Below are 22,645 nucleotides of genomic sequence, written 5' to 3' on the forward strand. Positions count from 1 at the left end.
TAACTTCTCTCTCATATAAGTATAAACTCTCTCATAGAACAAGAAAAAAATAACAAAACGTAGAACTTAATTAATTTGCTCTTAGAAAATTCTTTAAAGTCATCTGCTTTTTTATTCTTTTCAAAGGAAACAACAAAGACCTATGAAGTAAAATATATTAAAAATAAAGAGAAAAAGATAAAAATATTTGTAGTTTCATAATATAAAGAATATTGGCCTTTTGACTTTGACTCTGAATAGAAGTATGGGAGTGTATTTAGATAATTACGTAGTATGTACTTAGTGATTCTGTCATTTATCATTTTTATAAGAATTTTCGTATCCCAAGAAAAAAAGAAATGTTTTACATACTACAGTACACACATTCAACTATATATTTTTCCTTTAAAGTTTACTATGTAGGGAAAAAAGTGAATAGATAAGTGAGTAAATATAAAATTTAGATGAGAAAACTTTCAGGATTCGATAGTACTTAAAAGTGTATTAAATCATAAGAAACGTACACACTTTCTTTACAGCACAACTTCGCAATTTGGATCAATATTAAAATGGTTAATAGAACAGAAATTGTGCAAGAGTATACTATCGTAGGTGGGCGCACTAACTTCTTTCATGCAAATAAAGATCGGCAAGAGAAAGAAAGAAAAGGAGAGAGAGAGAGACCTAGCCCCCACTCTCACGCGATTCCGAATACGGTCGAAGCTGCTTATACTCGCATGTATCTACGTAACAACGCGGAGGAGGCACCTACGTGTATTGTATACGTTGGTACCAATACCGACACCAAGTAAAACCAATATGCACACTACCGCCTTGTTCTCCGCGAGCTCTCACGACGTCAGTTCGTTTCTAGCATCGTTCACAACTCGAGCACGCGTGCAAACCTTTTCCATACTTTTCCTTTTTCTTCTCTTTTTCTATTTTTTCCGAATAATTACGTTACAGTGTCGTTTATCCGATATCCAGCGTTACGTTCTCAGTATAGCATCATTGAGTTTGTAGACAGTAGTAAAGGCAGAACAAACAGAGCCGAAGTGACCATCTATTTAAACCGGCTTAGTGTGTCGTTCGAGCTCTTCTGGCACCGTTATTCCGTCCTTGAAAAGATACCAGTCTCGCAAGAAACATCTAGAGAGCGACAGTACATGCGCTGATCGTCAGATTCCAGTCAATTTGATTGTATCGATCTTTGGATATTGCATCCTTTTAAGCGACTTCGCGAGGAACAGGTATGTTATGTTTCGTTTTTGTTTTGTTATTAAACTGTTATGGTTGGTTTAACCCTATAAATTGCAAAGTGTTTAAAGCGTTAAACTTAATTTAACATAAATTTAATTAACTTTGTTTTAAACTATTGGAAGTTAAAAGTGGAATTCATATATAATAATTCTAAACGAAAATAGTATTTACAAATTTTGTTTTAAGAAAAGTATTAATGATATGAAAGTAAATTATCTTTGTTCATAAAGCGATAATCATAGATCGTGGAAAAAATTTGTGTATTTTAATTTGTCCTATGTGTTAGTCTGTTTCATTAATTTTGTCAAGATGACAAAATTCTTCAAAGTTAGGTCGTTTACATTAGAATTATATCTACTTTTACATAAAAAAAGCTAAAAGTGGAAGAAGCTCTAAGAAGAAAAATGAGTTCTTTTCAACAGATACGTTAGTCTCATATCATGAAAAGAAATATGATAACATTTAAAGTTTTAACAAAGTTTTAATCTATTAATCCGAAACTATAAATTGGCCGTTTCTAGCCTCAAAACGGTTCTTTTTCTGTTTGTTAGTGCTTTTTTAATTTATATGCTAAATGTTTTTGGTTCTTGCTAAAGCATAACACTCCAATATCGTACAAAAACCACCCAGTATTACTGTAAAATTGTAATAGGATGTTCTATGATAAATCATGATATTATGAATCTTTCTTGATATGGTTTTGGGCTATATTGTTCAAGAAACTCAGTTCTCTAGCATTTAATTTTACAACGTTTTAAAACGAAGTTCAAGGGATTTGCTTAAAGTTTCCTCCTCATTTTTTAAAAACTCGAAAGAAGTGTGTAACAATGTAGAGATTTTAATGAAACATCTATTGTAATATAAATATATGGTATGCCTCAATAAAGTAATATATAAATCATAATATATTAAACTAAAATACTGCTAACAAATTTGCTATGGAAAATTTTCTCTTCCTTTCTAGGAAATTTTGCGGAGAAAAAAAATATCGGATACAAAAATTATCTTATCTAATCATTTGTCGTTTACGGATAAAGCGTTAAATTAACCGTTCTAAAACATTGGAATGTTAGACAAATTTGTCCATTCTAGACACGTACAAATGATAATTTTTATTTATCATAGCGATAACAGCATTTCCAACATACCAGGCATCTACATATTGTTTCTTAACCGGAAACTACATGTATATAAGCACTATACTTTTTCCTACACTTGCTCAAAAAACATGGTCAAAAGCCGGTTAAAGTCGCGTAGATACGTAATATATGCATATTAAAAAAAAGTTCATTTCTTGTATAAATGTTTCGCAGCAGAAAATTTTTAAATGTCACGATTCCATCGTCCGTGTAACTGCGTAAACATTATCGCTACGTGAACAGTGCAAAGGTGTTATGTAAGAGAAAGTCCTTGACAGTCAGCCGCAAATAACCTGAACTTCCTTCTTCGAGCGTGCCGCGATGTGTTGTAAAATCGGAGTTATCTAAATCGAATAGGGTTAACTTCGACCCGCTAAGCTATTGCACTAGCTATAGGAAACAAGTTATTGATCGTATAATCAGACCATTCTCGTAATTCCTCGAGCCATGACATGAAAAACAGTACGTTCGTGTGAACATGTTAAATGGGTGTGGGTGTATGTGGGATGAAATCGTATCGAGGTAGTTTTCTATAGTAATTATAGAAAAGTACTGCATGTTTGTACCATAAGTTTATTGTATTTTTACTTTCCCAATCATTAAAAGACTAGTTCGTCTGGCGAGTTCAAAAAACAGTGCATTTCGAGCACTTAATTTTTAAATAACAAAGATATGTTCTTGAATCAGTGTTTTAATTAGAAACAGAGATATTTACAAATGTTTTTTTTTTTTCAATTTTTCCCTAGGAACCAATATAGCGATGAAATTTACAGCATTGTGTATACATATATTGATGCATGTCAACCCAAAGTAAAAGAAGCTACACATATCCCCACCGTAAATATTTCTAGTGTTACATTTCGGCAAATAGGAGTAATAGTGACAACTGCATCGTGCAATTCGCACTATTTCATTCACTCTCAGCACGTTTGCCGACTGTCATTGCATTTGATATATGTAACCAATCGAGTCAATTGTTCCTATTGCCGAAAATACATATAAATCTAGGCGTCCATTTTTATATTCTGACCAATTGAAGCCGTAGCTCTTTCAAACACCTGAGTCAGTCTCTTCACGCGCCAACTCGAGAGTTGGCATTTGTACGTTATACGGTATTCCTAATGATCACATAAATCTTAATTGTTCGATAGAAGATTAGTTCAGTTGGTTGAAAAATAACAAATTAGCAACACTTTGAAATTAAACGCTATTTTTTAGAAGAAAATGATCCTTTATTTAAGTATAAATTAAACAAAATAATAATCAATTAGAATAGCATAGAAATCTTATGTTAAAGGAAGGAAAACTTAGCTTTATTTAATATTCCGTTATTCATATTTGGTATTTTTTATACAAATACTTATCAGAATAACATAGATAAAAATTCGATAAAACGGGATGACCGAACGAAATAGGGTAAGTGCTCAATACCTATTAACGTACATATATTTCGTACTTCATAGTAAAAGGCATTTTAAATAATAGAAAATATTATATAGCATATGGTAGTTTTGTAATTAACAGTTCGTTATAACATAATATATTCTCAAATTGTGCACAACAAATTATTTGTAATTTTTTCAAAATTTATACTTGAGTTTTATTGTATATAAACAAAACGAAAACGAAAAATACCGCATATAAATCAGCTTTTATTTATCATTTAGACATCTAATTAGATTATGCTCCTGTTATGCAGCTATTCAATTTATTTTGTATATAATAAACTTCATAAAAATTATTCCAGAGCATAGTTAGAATGTTATGCTGCTTTTTTAATTTTAGGTATGATAAATAATTTTATGAAGTTTAAACCGAAATACGCTTAAATAACCACAGTGTAATTAGTTATATATTTTCAGTGACATGAATGCCTTTTTTCGCATAAATCGCTGTACTTATCGTATAATTTATATACAAATCACTGCAAAGTAAAAATCGAACATTTCTACGTTGATTTCAATGACTACCTCATCTTTCCATACCTGTTGTACGATATGATCTAATTTGATATTCCTTAACCCTTTCGCTTCGGCAGTCCGGTCCGCCGAAGTGTCGTCACCGTACGGAAGCACGCGCCAGAAATGTGCACAGTGCGTGTGGTTTTTGTATATACATTTTTTAAGTCTTAAATAATTACTATGCTTAATGAAACAATTGTTGCTCTAATTTAGCATGTATTCCTCACATTTTAATATGAAAACAGTTAAACAAAATTATATTAGTTACTCTAAAGACATTAGACTAATTACAGTTGACAAATTCTTAGCTACTTACATATTTACAATTTTTTATTCTTAAAAAAAGAATAATATCTTGAGCCGATCTATTCTTAATTCTTATAGAACACGATATGTATTCGTAGAAAAATGAATATAAACCGCAAGATCCGATAGATATTTTGGATGCGGTTTTGATATAACACCAAAGAGTAGGTGTACTTTATTGATATATTGAATTAATCGAATATATCAATAAAATCAGTTCAAAACGTTCTGCCGATAACGAAGAATTTGTCATTGACCACAGATAGTACTTGTATACACATCATGTGGATGCCGGATACATCCGGCGCTCGTACGCACAGGTCGCCGTGTGGATGCCGGATATATCCGGCGCTCGACGCGAAAGGGTTAAAAACGCGATTTTGTAGGGAACTATTACATATATTACGAATTAAATTAGACTTATTGTACACTATAAAACATATCTTACATTATGTTATTCGAGGAGAACATTAAAGCTGAGCAATTAATATGACCTATGGTGAGCATTTAAATATTGTATTCCCTGTTTTATCCAGTTTTCCTTCATGTCTTTGAGCTGCATGTGTCGTAGTAGACATTCCTGACCATATCTGACATATCTGACCATAATTTCAAACAAAAATTGTATGTATGTGTTATTCATACGTATTTGTATTTAATTGAAACCTTGATTGAAAAACAAGAATTTTTGTATTTAGAAATAAGTTTGCAAACATAAAGTTTTTTTAAATTCAGTAAAGTGATTTAACCTTTCATTTAAAACAGGTACTGTAAGGGAAGTATTTGAAATATTTTAATCTGGAGTTGACTTAAAAACCAACATTTAACTCTTGTTATAGGGTGATATAAAGTTTCTATCATACCTTTTCGTTCAGAATATGATGATAGTTATAAGTTAAAAATAAAAAAGAAATAACTTGTTACTTTTTCTGTACTTCTCTGTACTATCCAGTTATATAGCGCGTGTACAAAAAAGAACTATAATATTTTTATTGTTTATGTATCTATTAGAAGACATTAATTTAATATTTTATTACACGGTTTGTATAAGTTGATGTTCTGCTGTGGACAGAATTGTCGAATCGGAAAAGATTATAGAAAGAGTTCAATGAATACAATTTTTTGGAACAAATATTTAATTACAATAATGTTAATATTAATGATTTGCTATAAAGAAATTAAAAACTTTTAAATGTCTGAAGTCCTAACTTTTAATTCTCAATCTTGTAAAGACAGATTGACATTTGACAGTTTGACATTAGAAAATGTAAAAGTTTCTAAATATAAAAATTTTGAAGCGCGTATATTTATATCTATAGGTACTCAAAAATTGGAGAAATTAATGTTATGAAATATTATGAAAATTCCAAAGTTTGCAAATTAAAAAGTTTTTAAACTGCTTGAATTTCTAAATTGAAGAGTATCAATTTGAAATTTTTAAATATGAAAATTCGAAAATTTGTGAATTTGAAATGTCTGTATCTCAAAATTTTGTTTCGCCATAATTGGTTCTTAAACGCCTTTATGAATACAAAGTGATTGCGTGCAATTATTTCATTGCAATTAAACGAAAGGCGATTATGATATTTTGCACAATTTACAAGTAAGCCTATGAAAGTGTCACTATTATAACATGTAACTTGATATGTTATAATATATGAAGAAATTAAGAAAGACATGTATTTTTTCCATCTGCGGAAAAACATTTAGAGCATGAAGCGTGTCCTCAAACAGGGGTAAAATGGAAAAATTGCGATATCCTTGATACCAGTGAAGTAATTTTGATGATTTTTTGTATAAAAGTATCTATTGATATAAGACGAAAATCGATCGGTATGTTGAAAAGGAAGTGAAAATTGCGGGGTCCAGTACTTCCACAGTCAATAGGAGTACTTCAATTATTTTTTGCAACAAAAAATCTGTTTTGATCTTATTGCAATCAAATCTATTAATACTTCAAGAGGAATTTTATTTTTTTGTTTTGCTTTCTTTATATATAAATATTTATATATTATAATATTATTATTATATAAATATTTTGAGGATCAACAACTCTTAAATTGCCCGTTTGGCATTACACATGAAATATCTTGTCGATGAAATCTTTCCAACATGGAGAAATTTCGTGTTTCAAAATAATGTATGAAGTTGATTGAGGAGGAGGGTAAATAAATAATTAGTTAGATAGAATTGAGCCTGAAAAGTCATAATAATTTATTGGCGTGATTGAACGGTCAAAGTGTGAACGATTCTGTATACGTTGTGTATGCTGTTGAGTATAATTAATTTAAGGAACACAGGGTCTCGCTCAATGTCGTTACAATTCGTCTTCTAATCCACATTGCGTAGGATTGTTCGCGATGATCTATTCAAGGAGTGTAGGGTCCTACTCGAATAATGTTATGATTGAAATTAGGAATCATTCTGTATTAGTTGTTCTACTATAGGAAAACCAAGAAAACGAGCGGAATAGGTAAAAAATAACGGATTGAACACAATTTAACCAATGTATGCCTTGTTTATTCCTGTGACGTGTTGCCACGGTCACAGTTATCACAAGAATGCCTCCTCGGCAAAACCCTGGCCGTGAGGACACCAACGTCACCATGGCCCTTAAAAACTATACATTGTATTCTAGCCTCATAAACTTTCCCTTGCCACCCGGACAGCTCTCTGACGAAGCGCACATGGCCTACTCTCGTCCGATGCATCTACCTAAACTCTAAATTTCTAACACTACGTTAGTCTATTCGAGGAGTGCAAGGTCTCACTCGAATAGGATAATGATTTGTTTGGAGTCCACCCTGCATTGGATATTTTACATTATTTCATGCGGAACTTTTTGACTCTCAGTCCGACCCACACAAGATTCAACAATCGACTGTCTATTTGATATATAAAAATTGCCCGAACACCCTTGTGTTTCAGAGGGTGACAGTTCAAAAAAATCTTTGCTCTTTGTTCGATAAAATTGTGCAGAAAATAATTGCACATTAGGGTGGCCCTTATTTTTGGACTTCCGATTTTTTTTGGTCTCACCCCCTAAAATTGTGACACTTGACGAAAAAATGATAATGTCAAAGTTTCAGCATGATTGGATAACAGAAACCCGTGCCGCAATCGAGTTGAAGTTTTGAAATTTGCACCATTTCAGGTTATCGTCGAATATGTTAGTGGCCTTTTATTTTACAAGTATCAGCGAATATTTTATAATGAAAATATCATTTTTTATATATATAATTTTAGTGTTGGTGTATGATTTTCAAAAACATATTAAAAATTACTGAATGTTACCGCTAATGTTAGTATGAATCTCATTCTGTAGTTGCTGAAGCGGTCATCTCGAATACGAAAACTAATCTCCTATTCAGTTAGCCGTTAAAGATCTTATGCAAAATGAAACAAATATTTCGGTATTAAAAGAATGTATAGTAGGTGCTCTGCATGGTAGGTATACAAAAAGATTCCCGGCAGTGGTGAATATTACCGAGTTTTACCTGATCAAGGGATCAGGTAAGAAGTACCGCTTTTTCAAAAATTTCAAAAAGCTTGGCCTAAGATTAATTTATCAAATTTTAAAACAGGTGTTAAATTATTAATAAATTTAGCATATAGCGACATCTTACAGTATTAGAAATGATGTGCGATGTTAGTAACAGAATAATTGAATATTAGAAACAGAATAATTTAATATTGTACTTCCGTCTTGCCGTTATGAAAATGTAAGCGTTCGTGATGTTTTATTTGAAGAAAAAGTAATCCCTGTTTAAATGGTTAATCTTTAAGTTAAAATGTTTGTTGTTTGTGTTTTATATTAAATAATTTGTTCGTGTTTAAAAGTGTATTATTAGTTTTGTTATTTTCCATAATTCTGATTATTTAACATGGTAGCAGAGCGTGGTTAATTTGAGAAAATCAGTTTATGGAAAAAGTGATAGAAAAGTTAAAAAGAACGAAGTGAAGAAAATAAAGACTTAATAAAAGAAAGAAAAATTGAAACATTGAATTAATTGAATAAAGTGCTTGAAGAAAACGCACAAGAAACAAGACGAGTCAATATGGCAGACGAATTCAAAATAACGTTACCAATTTTCGATGGAAAAGATTATAATACATGGAAGAAGAGAATTATGGTATTTTTGAAGATGAAAAAGTGTGATGAAATTATTAAACGAGAAAGAACCGAGATGGATAATGTAGCCGTGTGGAATGAATTTGATCTGAAAACGATGAATTATATATATAGTGCATTATCAAATAGACAAATGGAACTTGTTAACGATGAATTAACAAGTTATGGAATAATCAAGAAATTAGACAGAATTTATTTGCGTGAATCAACTTCATTGCAGATTTGTATAAGAAATAAATTAGATAAAATTAGGTTAAAAGATTATACTGAAACAAGTGAATTCTATGGTGAATTTGAAAAATTAATAATTGAATTGAAAAATGCCGGTGCTGTGGTAACTGAAAAAGAAAAAGTGAATTATATGTTGAGAACATTGCCAAGTTCATTGAGTCATATTGGAGACTTAGTTGATGTTTTACCTGAAGGAGATAGAACTGTAGATTACATAATTAATAAAATTAAAATATATGAAGATAGAGAAAAGGATGAAAATCAAAATTCAGCAAATAGAAATGGAAACTCAAACGTGTTTAGAAGTGAGGTGAAAAGAGACAGAACGTATTATAAATGTGGTAAATCGGGACATGTTCAGTACGAGTGTATGAGTCAAGGCAGCATTGGAAGTTACTGGAAAGGTTCGAGGGGAAGTTGGCAGCAGCAAGGGCGAGGAGGCGCACGTTATCATCCTCAACAGCCGCGAGATGGATACAGTCTGAACAGAGGCAACGGCGGCAGTTTCAGAGGAGACGGTGGCAGTTTCAGAGGAAATGGTGGCAATTTCAGAGGAGACGGCTACAGTCTGAACAGAGGTAGTGGCAATTTCAGAGGACGAGGCGCTGGTCAACGAGGAAGAGGCTGTCAACAACGGCAAGATCGTCAATATGCAGATCGAGGAAAGATAAGTTTCGTAACCGAGGTTGAGAAAAAAATAGGTTACAATGTTGAGGTAAACGAATCTGTAAATAAATTAGAATGGGTTCTGGATAGCGGTTGTACAGATCATATTATAAATGAAAATAAATATTTTGTAAGAGTCAATCATTTGAATAATCCGATAAGTGTTAAAGTTGGAGATGGTCGCATAGTTAAAGCAACAAGTGTAGGAGATATTGTAACTAAGTTTGTGACAAATTTTAATGAAACAGAAATTGAGTTAAAAGATGTATTTTTTGTGAAAGAAATGGATAGGAATTTAATGAGTTTTGGAAAAATCGCGAACAAAGCCAAGATTGTTTCAATGGGAAGTACTTCAAAGATTTACACGAGAGAAAATAATTTGATAGCAGTAGCGAATAAAGTCAATAATTTATATAAGATAAATACTGTTTTTGAAAGTAAGCAAAATTATATAACTGAAAAAGTGAATCATGGTATGACTTTGAAAGAAAAATATCATAGGATATTAGGACATGTTAACTTTAAGTATTTGGACATTTTGAGTCGGAATAATTTAGTCGAGGGATTACCGAGTAATTTGGAAAGTGAGTTTTTAAAGTGTGGTACTTGCGTACAAAATAAAATGATTAATACGAGTTTTGAAAATAATAGACGTAGAGCAAGGAATATAGGAGAAATTATTCATGCTGATGTAAATGGACCGCATAGTATAATGGGTTTTAAAGGGGAAAAATATTTTTTAATTTTAATAGATGACTATAGTAAAGCGGCTAAAGTATATCCTATTCGAGAAAAGAATGAAGTTTATGATTGTTTTGTAACGTATGTGAATCAATTAGAAAATTTAGTTGGGAATCGAGTAAAACGATTAAGATGTGATAACGGTAGAGAATTTTTAAATAAAGACATGTATATTTTTGCCAAAGAAAAAGGAATTTACATTGAACCGTGTTCTCCGTATGTCCATGAATTAAACGGGACTGCGGAAAGATATAATAGATCAGTAATGGATACTGCGCGTTGTTTATTATCTGAGGCGAAAATTAATGTTAGATATTGGTCAGAGATAATTAAAACAGCTGTATATTTAAAGAATAGAACATTAGCAAATACAATTGAGAAAAAGACACTGTGCTGACTCGCGCACGTTTATTCAACAGAAATTAATCCGTTGAATAATAGTTGAATATGAGTCCGAACGGTTGACTCGAAGACGTCCTAAACGGTGGACTCGTGAAATTGATAAGTCCGTCGCGAATGACTCGTGAAATTTCTAAGTCCGATTTAGGTGACTTTACTTGAGATTCTTTTTTAGTCCGACTCGGATGACTAATGTTGGAATTCTGACGAGACGTTCCGTCGTTACTTCCTCGAAACGTCGGAAGTGCAAGGAGGCATGCTGATTGGTTCTCATTAGAAACGTTGATTTTCCAATCAACATGCCCCTTGACTTGGGCCCACCCTCTCTTGCGCCCTGAGCGCGCCTTTTTTGGAAAAGGGTGGGAAAATATACCGATGAGTACGGGAGGATCTCGAAGGCCGGCAACGCCGGGGTTTTTCCCTCCAGGTGACACGCACGTTGTCCTAAAAAGTACCGCTAGGACGGAACCGAGGCCCATCCTCGGTGACCCTTCGGGAAAAACCCTGTTTATGACGGAGTAGTTATTGAAGACTAAATGAAACTTAGAAATTCTAAAGGCATTGTTCGAAAAAATGTAAAACTAAATTGCCGTCGATGGCTAAAAATCTGTCTTTCAAAAATAACTGTTACCCGGACCCATCATAAACTACCTACGAAATCCTCGCGTATTGTGTTCCGTAGCACGTTCGGAACATGCTCCCCCCCTTGAGAGCCTTGCCGATCAAAATACATTAACTAATCGAAAAATACTACATCTAAATCACGCTGAATAACTAATAAAAAAAACACGAAATAAGATAAATCAATAATACAATGAAACGATATAAAACGAGAAATGCTACGATGCCGTGACGCATTCCTCAGAGTCAGCTATCGGAAGCTGAGCCAACTTCTGCACGTTCCTCCTGTAGCTGCCATGGGAAGTCCGAACGGTGACTGCCCTGATGACGTTGTCCTGACCAGGATGAATCTTCTCCACACGACCGAGATGCCACTGGAGCGGTGGTAGATGATCGTCCTTCATGACAACAAGGGATCCCTCCTTGATCTCGTGCGAGCCTCTGGTCCACTTTTGGCGCACGTTTAATTGGTGTACATACTCTTTATACCACCTGGACCAGAAATCCTGCTTCACCTTCTGAATGTGCTGCCATTTTGATAGACGATTCGATGGTGTTTCGCTAAAATCAACCTCGGGCAAACTCGTTAAAGAATTACCAATCAGAAAATGAGCAGGGGTTAAGGCTGAGGGATCGTTGGGGTCAGAGGATAGCGGAACGAGAGGACGAGAGTTAAGGATAGCCTCGATCTCAATGATAAACGTGTTGAATTGTTCAAACGTAAACAATTCCTCACCGACGACGCGTTTCAGGTGATGTTTAAAAGATTTAACGGCGGCCTCCCATAAACCTCCAAAGTTCGGTGACAAGGCTGGCATGAAATGCCATGAAATTCGCTTATCCACCAAAAAATGCCGAACCTTTTCGTCCTCTTGAAGTTTTCGTTGTATGTCCAGTAACTCTTTATTCGCCCCTACGAAATTTGTCCCGTTGTCCGAATAGACATTTCGACATATTCCTCTTCGCGCGATGAATCTTTTGAATGCGGCAATAAAAGCTTCCGTGGTCATGTCGCTGACCACCTCAAGGTGCACGGCCTTGGTTGAGAAACAAATAAATACCGCTACATAGATTTTAACACGGGAGCGGTTTCGCACGCGTCGCTCCTTTATGAAAAACGGACCGCAGTAGTCGATGCCGCAATTAGTAAAGGGCCTGCTTTCCGAAATGCGCGTAGCAGGTAGATTGCCCATAATATATTTCGTTACCGGAGGGTTAATACGGAAGCACCTGACGCACTGACGGACAATCTTCCGTACGGTGTTTTTGCCGTCGATGAGCCAGTAACGCTGTCGAATATTGTACAACGTGGAATTGATGCCTAGATGGTGTCCTTCCAAATGCGCGTTGCGAATAATTAAAACTGTGATGGGATGATTTTTCGGAAGCAGTATCGGATGCTTTTCGTCGAATGGAATTGCTGCGTTCTGTAGTCGACCACCAACCCGTAATATTCCCTTTCCATCGATGAAAGGTTGTAGTGGCAATAATTTACTAATAGATTGCAATTTTGACCCGTTTTGTAGATCCTTTAACTCTTGCGCGAACGATGAAGACTGGACCATTTTAATAATTCGCTCGTCGGCGTCGCGAATTTCCTCAACGGTAAGAGGACCTTTAAACTTGTTTGATGTACGAAATCTTAAGCAGTAGGCAACGATTCTACGGAGCTTCTTAATGCATGAATAGCGGGTTAAAAGTGAATCGTCACGATTAACAGTTGCAAAACAAACTAGTGGTCTCGATTCTGGAATTTCTTGCGTGATGACGAACTTAGACTCAGGCCAGACCGATTCGACGCTGGCGAGCCAAGCTGGTCCATGACGCCAAATAGACTCAGAGAGAAACTGCGACGGCGATTGTCCTCTACTGATTAAATCTGCTGGGTTGTCTTCGGACTTAACATGTTTCCAGGCATCGATTCTCGTTTTTAATTGAACTTCCGCGACGCGATTCGCAACGAACGTCTTTAATGTGGAAGGTTCTTTGTTGATCCAATTTAATACTATTGTCGAGTCGGTCCAAAAGTTGATGCTATTGAAATTGTGAGTTATTGCCTTCGAAACGGTGGCATATAATGATGATAATAAAACTGCTCCGCATAATTCTAGACGAGCCAAACTAACTGTTTTTAATGGTGCGACGCGCGATTTCGCACATAATAGTTCTGTTTTAATGTCTCCGGAATTGTTAATGGAACGAAGGTAAATACAGGCTCCATAGGCCCGCTCGCTCGCATCGCAAAACCCATGGAGTTCTAACCTTTCGACGGAATCTTGAGATACTCTTCGACTGAACGAGCATATGTTTAACATATTAAACTCGGTGGCAAAATTACACCATTCAGTGTGAAGACTGGCTGGTATCGACTCGTCCCAGTCCAGCTTCAATTGCCACAAGCGTTGTAAGAGTATCTTGGCGGTGATAATGACCGGTGCCAATAACCCTAACGGATCAAATATCTTTGCGATCGATGATAATATTGACCGTTTCGTAACTTTATCGGTAGTTATGGGTTCGACGGTGTAAAGAATTTTATCTTGCCGCGCGTCCCAGGCAATTCCTAAAGTTTTTACCGTAGCAGTCTCTCCTAAGATCTTGGGATGAATCTGGTCTTCATCGAGGCCTTGGAGAAGATTCGGGTCATTAGAAGCCCACTGTCGTATGTTGAGGCCACCCTTCGTGAGCATCCTGCAGATTTGACCTTGTATCGCTTGAGCTTCTTCGAATGTGTCCGCACCGGTAAGAAGATCATCGACATACAGATCTCGTTTTACGATTTTTGCCGCTTCCGGAAACCTGCTTCTTTCATCATCCGCGAGCTGATGAAGGCACCTAATAGCGAGGTAGGGGGCTGACGAGAGACCGAATGTTACCGTGTTCAGCTCGAACGTTGCTAAATTTCCACGGTTGTCTCTCCATAATATTCTTTGGTATGCACGATCTTCCGGCCGAACGAGGAATTGCCGGTACATTTTCTCAATGTCACCGGTCATGACATACGCGTACATACGAAAGCGCAGAAGCAGTGAAAAAAGGTCATCCTGGATCGTGGGGCCTGTCATTAGCGTATCGTTAAGAGACAGACCGCTACTCGATTTAGCTGATCCATCGAAGACAACACGAACCTTCGTGGTCGTGCTTGATGGTTTTACCACGGCGTGATGCGGTAAATAAAAACCTTCTCGTCCGTATGGCTGAACTTCGCTCATATGTCCGAGCTCTTGATATTCCCGAATTACGGCGGAATACTCGCGTTTCAAACCCGGATCGCGGTTGAATTTCTTTTCCAACGATAGGAAACGATTTAAGGCGCGCGCACGAGATTCGCCTAATTGTAATTTCCGGTCATTAAACGGTAACGCTACGATGTATCGACCCGTATTATCCCGCGTTGTGGTCTTCAGAAAATGCTCCTCGCATGCATTTTCCTCGTTAGACAGGTGTCGTACCTGAGGACCCTCCTCTATCTCCCAAAATTTCTGTAAATCGAAATTTGGAGTAGCGATATAAGTCCTATGCTTCCCCGTTGTCGTTGATATGTTCCCCCCGATTATCCATCCCAGCAACGTCTTCTGGAGAATTAAATCGCTTTTCTTCGACGGAGAAATATCTATTTGACCAACGCTCAAGCATGCTAAGGCCGGACCGATGCCTATAAGCATGTCAACGGGCTTTGGTTGGTCAAATTGCGGGTCAGCTAAATTTATATTTGCAGGAATCGGAATTTTTCGACGATCGATTTGTTGATCCGGTACAGCTCCTGAGATCTTCGGTATTGTGATAAATGTGAGGGTGCGTTTAAAGTTCGATACTCTAGATTTGATAACTGCGGAAACGATTTTACTGGTTACTGTGCTTAATTGATTTAGTGACTCGATTGTCGTTGTATGATTTTTAGTCGTTAGCCGTAATTTCGATGCCAGTTCGTCAGTAATAAAATTCGCATTTGAACATGTGTCTATTAACGTTCGACATTCTACCGGTTTCTGGTCTCGGTCCAGAACATAGACTTTCGCGGTAGCTAGCAACCCGTTCGTAGGCACGTCCGTTACGAACGCGGTGCCATGTCCAAAATGCGACCTTTGTTGGTGTAGTCAGGATCTCGATTCGCCGTTCGGTTGCGCGTCCTGATGCAACTGAGTGTTGTGTGCTCGTTTGCACACACGACACTTCCCGAAATTGCAATCCTCGATTACGTGGTCCGATCTGAGGCAATTGAGGCAAAGTCGAGCGTTCTTCGCGGCTTCGATTCGTTGCGGAACTTCCATAGCACTAAATGTCGGACATTGATACTCCGCGTGATGTCCTGAACATATTCGGCATTTCGCATTTGAAACGGACCTCGATGGCTGGACGTTAAACGATTCGGTGCTCGCGTTGACCGGCGGTTGTCGTCTTCGTGAACGCGGTGACGTTGGCGGCGATCGCGAACCCGATTTCTGTGTTACGAATGTCTGTTGCCTCGGTTGCGACGGCATTGTTCTCGCGGGAAAATTATAGGAACGCGCTGGAGCTGGACGCGGTTTAAAATGATCCGGTTGCTGATGATATCCTCTCGTTTTAACATCATCCGCGTAGTCCTTGCTCTGATGGGACGCGTTGTGTAGATATTTAAAAATATCGTCGATAACGGGGACTTCGGTGTTCGATAAGGTACGCTCCCAAGCCCTTCGCGTCTCTTTTCCCATCTTCGAAATTACGACGCTACACAAAAGATCGCTCGCCATTTCTTCCCACGACCTGCCCAGTGCTTGTAGCGATCGCACGTGCAGCTGCATGTGATTCACCAGGTCTCGAATCGCTTCTGATGAATCGTTAGACATCGCGGGGGTATCACGCAACATGGCGGCATGACGCAAAACGAGCACCCGTTTGTTGTCGTAAATTTCGGAAAGATGCTTCCACGCGGCCTCGTAATTTTCTTCGGTAATGGTAAATGCAGCAATCGCGTCTTCGGCTCGTCCAGACAACGAAAGCTTTAGATAATGTAATTTTTGAACCCCACTAAGACCCGGTTGCGTGTGAATTAACGTATGGAACGCGTCTTTAAATGTAACCCAAGTTTCAATCCGTCCGTCGAACTTGGGTAAATCTATCTTGGGTAAATTGACTGGTAATGAAAAACGTGAGGCATTTGACGCGGGTGATTCTTGCGAACCTTGTTCCGCCGACGGCAGCGTTGGATTTACGATTCCCTCTGCATTTTCTAATATTACTGTCGCGGTCGCAGTAATATCGTCGAAGAAATCGGTCGTCGTTTCGCGCTCCTCTTCTGCCTTTTCGAAATTATCGAGCATCCCTAATTCATCCTGAATCGCGTTAAATGCAATAAATTGCCTACGCAGCCGCTCGATTCGATCACGTAGTTTAGCGCGTTCTTTACGGGAGTCTTGATATTTCTCGATGTATTTCGCAAACATGGTACATTGGGACTTGAAAGTACGCCGTTTATGCTTTAGTTCCTCAATATGCGCGTCGGTTTTGTTGGAACTGTCTGACGTGGCCATTTTAAACGAGATTGGAAAAAATTAGGAACAACGGAAACGAAATGCGAAAGGAGAAAATGTACGAGGGATCTGACTGGTAATTCGTAATAACGAGCCTACCTTTGGCTGGATTCTGCGTGCTGGAGTCGTCTTGAGCTCGAATCGTCGCTGTTGACCTGTAGTACCGGTTGTAAGGCGGCAGTACAGCTTCCAGGCACAGGTGATCCACTCCAAAATAGTCGATTCCGAGCGATGATCTCCTGATGCTGATGGACCCACTTGGTAGGAGTTGGCGCTTGCAAATAGGAAGACCCCTTGGTCTTTTTGAACGGGTTAATAGTCTTTTTCGAAACGTAAGACAAACACACGTGGCACTATTGTAGTTCGTTTGCGCACTGCACTCCACAGATCGCGGATCCGGCTCGAAGGACCATAAAATGTGCTGACTCGCGCACGTTTATTCAACAGAAATTAATCCGTTGAATAATAGTTGAATATGAGTCCGAACGGTTGACTCGAAGACGTCCTAAACGGTGGACTCGTGAAATTGATAAGTCCGTCGCGAATGACTCGTGAAATTTCTAAGTCCGATTTAGGTGACTTTACTTGAGATTCTTTTTTAGTCCGACTCGGATGACTAATGTTGGAATTCTGACGAGACGTTCCGTCGTTACTTCCTCGAAACGTCGGAAGTGCAAGGAGGCATGCTGATTGGTTCTCATTAGAAACGTTGATTTTCCAATCAACATGCCCCTTGACTTGGGCCCACCCTCTCTTGCGCCCTGAGCGCGCCTTTTTTGGAAAAGGGTGGGAAAATATACCGATGAGTACGGGAGGATCTCGAAGGCCGGCAACGCCGGGGTTTTTCCCTCCAGGTGACACGCACGTTGTCCTAAAAAGTACCGCTAGGACGGAACCGAGGCCCATCCTCGGTGACCCTTCGGGAAAAACCCTGTTTATGACGGAGTAGTTATTGAAGACTAAATGAAACTTAGAAATTCTAAAGGCATTGTTCGAAAAAATGTAAAACTAAATTGCCGTCGATGGCTAAAAATCTGTCTTTCAAAAATAACTGTTACCCGGACCCATCATAAACTACCTACGAAATCCTCGCGTATTGTGTTCCGTAGCACGTTCGGAACAGACACCGTATGAAATTATAATGGGAGTAAAACCAGATATTAGTAATTTGAAAATATACGGAAGTAAAGTTTTTGTAAGAGTTCCAGAAGTTAAAAGGAAAAGTAAATGGGATAGAAAAGCGGAGTTAGGAATTCTAGTCGGATATGAGGAAGTAGGTTATAGAGTTTTGATTAATAATAGAGTAATTATTGCTAAACATGTTGATATTGTTGAAGAAAATGTAAATTTGGTAGGATTTAAAGACAATGATGAAATTAATGAAAATGGGTTACTTGAAAATGAGAATAATCAGGAATGTAAAGAAGGAATTGTAGAAAATGAAAACAATGATTCTGATGAAAAAGAAATGAATGGAACCGATGAGCATGTAGAGATTGTACCTATGACTAGTGTTAAAGATGTAACATTACCTAGACGGTCAGAGAGGAAGAGAATACCTGTAAACAGATACGGAAATCCCATAACAAATTTTATTTATGTAAATTGTGTAAGTGTGGATAATCCGGAAAATTATAATGAAGCGATAAATGGTAATGATAGTCAGAAATGGGTAGACGCGATGAATAGAGAAATTGAATGTTTAAAGAAAAATGATACGTGGGAATTAGTTGATAGACCAAAAGATACAAAAATATTAGATTTAAAATGGATTTACACAAAAAAATCCGGTGAAAAATTTAAAGCTAGAATTGTTGTAAGAGGGTTTCAGCAAAAAGAAATACTTGAGGATATTTACTCACCGGTTGCAAGAACACAAACTTTAAAAATATTATTAAGCTATTGTGTACAGGAAGGGTTATTGATAAATCAAATGGATGTAGAAACAGCATTTTTAAATGGAAAAATTAAATCAGAAGTATATGTAAAGCAACCTCAAGGTTATGATGATGATACCGGTAGAGTGTGTAAATTAATTAAGTCTTTGTACGGATTGCGTGAAAGTCCACGAGCGTGGTATGAATGTCTAGATGAGTATTTAAGGGAATTACAATTTAAACGTAGTAAAATTGATTATTGTTTATATTATATGGAAGATAATAATGAGAAAGTTTATTTGATAATATTTGTAGGTGATTTGTTAATTTGTAGTAAAAATGAAAAACTAATAGAATTTATTAAAAAGAAATTAGCTATTAAGTTTCGAATGAAAGATATGGGCCAAATAGAAACATACTTAGGAATAAATATTAAATATAATTATGAGACAAATTCTATGACATTAGACCAAGAAAAATATATAGAATCACCAGCGAGAAAATATGGGATTGAAAATGCAAAATTATATGCTACCCCAATGGAGCAAAATTTGAAATGTGAACCTGCTTTATCAATATCAGAAGATATTAAATATAGGAACTTAATTGGAGCATTACTATATATAAATTCTAGTACTCGACCAGATATTTGTTATTGTGTGAATTACTTAAGTAGATTTCAAAATTGTTATGATCAAAGTCATTATAAGTACGCTTTAAGAATATTGAAATATTTATATTATACTAAAAACTTAAAATTAAGATTCGATAGAAATGTAAATACTGATGTACTAGATTGTTGTGTTGATGCTGATTGGGCAGGGGATATTATTGATAGGAAATCTACAACTGGATATCTTATAAGAATGTATGGTAATACTATTTTTTGGAAATCAAAAAAACAAGACATTGTAACGAAATCATCGACAGAAGCAGAGTATGTTGCATTGTCTGTATGTGTGAGTGAATTGAAATTAATTAGAGATTTATCAAGTGATTTTGGAATTGAAATACAGAATCCAATCCGAATTTTTGAAGATAATGCTGGCGCGATATGCATAAGTAAATATGGAAACTTTACGAGAAACTCAAAGTATATAGAAACGCATTATCATTATGTTAATGAAAATTATGTAAAAGGATTAATTGAAGTGGTTAAGATAGATTCGGAAGAAAATCCAGCAGATATCTTCACTAAGTTATTAGGACGAATTAAATTTGAAAAATTTAGAGAGGTTCTTAAAGTGTATTAGAATATAAAAGAAAAATTAAATGGTAATTACGAATTATTACAAAATGCTAAATTTAAGGAGGCGTGTTAAATTATTAATAAATTTAGCATATAGCGACATCTTACAGTATTAGAAATGATGTGCGATGTTAGTAACAGAATAATTGAATATTAGAAACAGAATAATTGAATATTGTACTTCCGTCTTGTCGTTATGAAAATGTAAGCGTTCGTGATGTTTTATTTGAAGAAAAAGTAATCCCTGTTTAAATGGTTAATCTTTAAGTTAAAATGTTTGTTGTTTGTGTTTTATATTAAATAATTTGTTCGTGTTCAAAAGTGTATTATTAGTTTTGTTATTTTCCATAATTCTGATTATTTAACAACAGGTATACAAGATTCTTATATTTATGGAAAGCTCCAGGAAGTAGAAGAAACAATATATTTTTGCTTGTACCATTTACGACAAACGTAGCCGAGAGATAATTACAAAGAACTTTTGGAGTTGATGATAATTTTTCTTGGTGTATCTCTTCCACGAGGAAATACTTTTCATGTTCCTGGAGCGTTTCATAATGTTAGGTGGATGGCTAAAGCAATTTACATACTAAAAATAGGGATAAGTGATATATGTATTCTTTTAGCTAATTTATACATTCAAGCCTGGATTAATGCACTAATTCCCGTAAGAGTGCCATTACAAGATCTAAAATTCCTACAAAATCTATACTTGTATTCTGCAATTGATAATAATATTGCTAGAATAGGAATACGCAAATTTTCTAACCATTTATGGTACCTTGTATCTGAGAACGTGGCATTATCCTTTTTCAATGAAATAATACCATTGAACACAAAAAGGAAAATGATTAAGGCTCTAAAAAATGATAATAAGGAACATTCAGCAAAGAAACTTGTAATACTTCCGGAAAACGTACAAAATTATGTAAATATGAATATTGATAGCTTCATTTCTACTGAATCCAAAAAATGACTTAACAGGTACAATATGCCTACAGATTTCTTAGAAAAAGACCCTTCCTTATGGAAAAATGATATTTCATATCAAAAAGGTTTGGAAATTGCAAGAAATTTGAAAGTGGTAAACGATACCGCTGAACGTGGTGTTAAACTTATATCTGAATATAATAATCTGCTGACTAAAAATGAAGAAGAAAAAAAATACATTTTACAAGTAATTGAGAATTAGAAAAGCTTTTATCCTAATGTAAGCAAATCTACATTAACACAGAATATATATTAAACGCTACGTACAATTTAATAATAGGCTAATTTATAAGACATAACTGAAATTCCTTTAAAGAATATTTTGCTTATAAGTATTTAAAAAAAATTCGTTTATAAGTGCGAATACAATCGAGATTATTGAAAAATTTATCAACTTTTGTACAAATTATATACAGCTCCCAGTTGCTCAACCGCCACATTCTCCGGTAACTTAAAAGCTGCGTTACATTTGTGTGTAAATGTATTGTATGTAAATATGTAAATAAGTATGTGTTGCAATTGTATGTAAACGCTAGTATTACACGTGTAAAAAATTATATTTTCATTATAAAATATTCGCTGATACTTGTAAAATAAAAGGCCACTAACATATTCGACGATAACCTGAAATTGTGCAAATTTCAAAACTTCAACTCGATCGCGGCACGGGTTCCTGTTATCCAGTCATGCTGAAACTTTGACATTATCATTTTTTCATCAAGTGTCAAAATTTTAGGGGGTGAGATGATGAAAAAATTGAAAAAAAAAATCGAGCTCTATAGCTAAGGGCCACCCTATTGCACATGTTAGCGTCAAGTCGTGTGCAAAGGTTGCACACGTGTTATGATCATCGTACCCTGGATTTTGAACTGGTCCTCAGGGGTCTTAGAATGGCAATAATATAAACTTATGTTTGTTATCGAGCTAAGGATCGATGGTAGCCGATATCTAAGGATTGCGACAAATTCTAAGATTCGCGAATGTTGTGATTAGAGGTCGATGCCTTTTCTTTTGAGAATCACCGCAGGTGCCGTGCCTTGTGGCCGATGACCTGACGTCATGGTGCTGCGTGGCGCGTGTAAATAGATTAGTTATAGCGTTGTAGTATTGTAGTATTGTACAGGTAGAACCTAAACTGGTTATGGTATGCATGACATGAGGGAAAAACCCAAGCTGTTTTAGGATACCATATTTTTCAAATCATATTAACCGTACGTAGCCGTCATGCTGTAAACTTGTCCAGAAATATTAGAATTTTTTTTCCAAACTACCTGAACAACCAAACCGTTACTCCAGCCTTCCTCCCTCTATCTTCTATATCCTCCCTCTATTCTATTTCCTACCTCTACTACTTACATTGCGATTGGTACAACCGCCACTTCATCACTGAAAATTTGTTTACTTCACACACACCAAAATGTAAGAATATCAGTTTCGATCCAACATCCAACAAGTTGGATTTCAACCTACTAAGAAGCTATTGCTGAATACGCTCATCAGTTTACTTATATTGTGAATTTTTTTTAATCTAACTTATACATAAACGAGTTCACCCGGCGCATTAGGTACAACTATCATACCGCC

At 36.1% G+C, this 22,645-nt stretch overlaps 1 long non-coding RNA gene across 2 annotated transcripts in view; it reads left to right on the forward strand.

The window, feature by feature from the left end:
* The first annotated feature begins 759 nt into the window (after window positions 1–759).
* Window positions 760–22,645, forward strand: part of LOC143265123 (uncharacterized) — a 115,124-nt gene continuing 93,238 nt past the window's right edge. Inside the window, exon 1 of one of the 2 annotated variants that reach the window (XR_013039287.1) lies at window positions 760–1,229. This is a non-coding gene — a long non-coding RNA (uncharacterized LOC143265123). The remainder of the gene's footprint in view (window positions 1,230–22,645) is intronic. The other variant, XR_013039286.1, reaches the window with a different exon arrangement.

This window comes from Megachile rotundata, chromosome 9 (genome assembly GCF_050947335.1).
Source record: "Megachile rotundata isolate GNS110a chromosome 9, iyMegRotu1, whole genome shotgun sequence".
NCBI classification, from domain to species: domain Eukaryota; kingdom Metazoa; phylum Arthropoda; class Insecta; order Hymenoptera; family Megachilidae; genus Megachile; species Megachile rotundata.